The 1,967-nt window shown below is 57.7% G+C and overlaps 1 protein-coding gene across 2 annotated transcripts in view; it reads left to right on the plus strand.

The window, feature by feature from the left end:
* Window positions 1–1,967, plus strand: part of Il6r (interleukin 6 receptor) — a gene marked incomplete in the record, with an annotated part of 46,546 nt that overhangs the window by 36,407 nt on the left and 8,172 nt on the right.

Raw genomic sequence — 1,967 nt, forward strand, 5'->3', positions numbered from 1 at the left:
AGTGCTGCATTATAGGCATGCGCCACCATGCCTGGCTGTTCTCATATTCTTTAATGAGCTTTCCTTTGCCCATGTGATCATCAGAATTTTACAGTGTCAGCTTATTCATTTATTCACCCAACAAATGAACACACACACACACACACACACACACACACACACACACACACACACGGCACTCAGCACCTGCTCTTATGCTAAGCCCTGTTGCACAGCCACAGGATACACGGCGGGCAGGATAGACTGTCTAGCGAGGGAGCCAGACATGCAGAGGGGATTACTGGTGAGGTGAGGGCTACTGAAAGAGCCGCGTATGCTGAGGAGAACCAACTAACACCAAGGAGGAAGAGGAGTTGGTCTGGCGGGGAAGAGAAAGAAGAGGGTCCCACAGGGCCGGGACAGTGCAGAGAGCTTCTCTGTTAGCTCACTGGTCCTCACAGGGGCCAGAGCGGGCCCGGCTACAGGAGCGTTCCTGGAACATTGGCCTCGGGTCCCACGGCCACAAAGAATGCCACCAAGATGGAGGAGGGTGGGGCACAAGCAAGTTTATTTAAGAGGCAAAAGATACAAAGGCAAGGAAGGAAGTAAAAATAGAAAGGCAAGGAAGTAAAGCTCCCGCTAGCGCTAGCGAGGAGGGTGTCTGAGTAGAATACCCACGAGGGCTCTTTTTCTAGGGATTGTTAAGTGTTTGGAAGGGAGCTAGGTGTGGTGTAAGCAATATTATCTCTACCCTCTGGAGACTACATACTTCTTTTTTTTAAAAATGAGTGTCTTTATTGCTTGTACCGTACAAATATAGGGAATAAGGCCAGTGGGGGGTGGGAAGAATTGTCAGATAAACCACATACACACACAGAAAGGAAAAAAAGACCCCCCAGGCCCAAGCCACCCTACCCCCACATGCCTTTCTGAGAACTGCCTAGTACAGGAGGTGGGACAGGGAGATCAAAATCACAAAAACTAAATTCCAAACACGCCAGGACATTGAGATTGAGGGGGGAGGCGAGGGGGCAGGGCAGCAAGGCGCCCTCACCCCCAGGGGAATGAAGCGCTGGGGCCGGGGCGGGGCCTGAGCCCACACACACCACGCACACTTGAGGGCTTGGACACGCTGCCCTCACACACGTGCACACACAGCCACGTGCGTCTGCATCCCAGAGGCGGGGACACCCGCGGCTCCATCGGCAGCACGCACCTTAAGGCTTCAGAACGCGGCCCTGGATTGGGGGAGGGGAGGGGGAGGGGCCTGAAACCATTTGCTAAGGCTCCCGCACCGCAGTGTGTACCAGAGACGCCCGCCCCGCTCCTTCCTTGACCCGAGTCCACAGGGCCCAATTCTGTCTCTGGGAGAGATGTGTACAGCTGAGGCTGGTGCCCCTCTGCCCCAGGCAGAAAGAAGGGGCGACCCTAGATCCTACCCTCCAAGGGGCTGGGCCAGGTTTGGGGTCCAGCGGGAGGTAAGGCCTGCTGGACGGCAGCCCTGGTAAGGCACGGGGCTGGGGGCAGGGCAGGCGGCTGCCCCCAAAAGTTGCTTCTGCTTTACCCACAGGTCAGGAGAGCAGCTGCAGTTGGGGGGGTGGGCACACCTCCTTCCTGGTTCCCTACAACATAGGTCCAAGGAGTGCCGAACCCCTGGTCCCACAGCTCCCAAGGACCCCCTGCCTGTCCCTGGACATTATTGCTTTTTTTGCCCCCAGTGGGGTGGCACTGGGTGGACTGAAGCCCTTGAGCCAGGCCACAGGATACAGAGGGCCGTGGGCACTGTCTCCTGGGGCCATCCGGAAGCAGCAGTGCAGGCAGCCGCCCGTGAGTGCTCGGCCTGAAATCCACGCCCACCCCGCAGCGCCACACTTTGCCTTCGCTGGGGCTGGTGCTGATTAAAAACCTGAAGCTCCCCAGCCTCCCCACAGCCCATCCCCGGCAGGAGGGACTGCCCTCCAACACTGCGCTGGGCGCAAAGGCGAGGC

Source organism: Chinchilla lanigera, unplaced genomic scaffold (genome assembly GCF_000276665.1).
Source record: "Chinchilla lanigera isolate Chin_1 unplaced genomic scaffold, ChiLan1.0 scaffold00144, whole genome shotgun sequence".
NCBI lineage: Eukaryota > Metazoa > Chordata > Mammalia > Rodentia > Chinchillidae > Chinchilla > Chinchilla lanigera.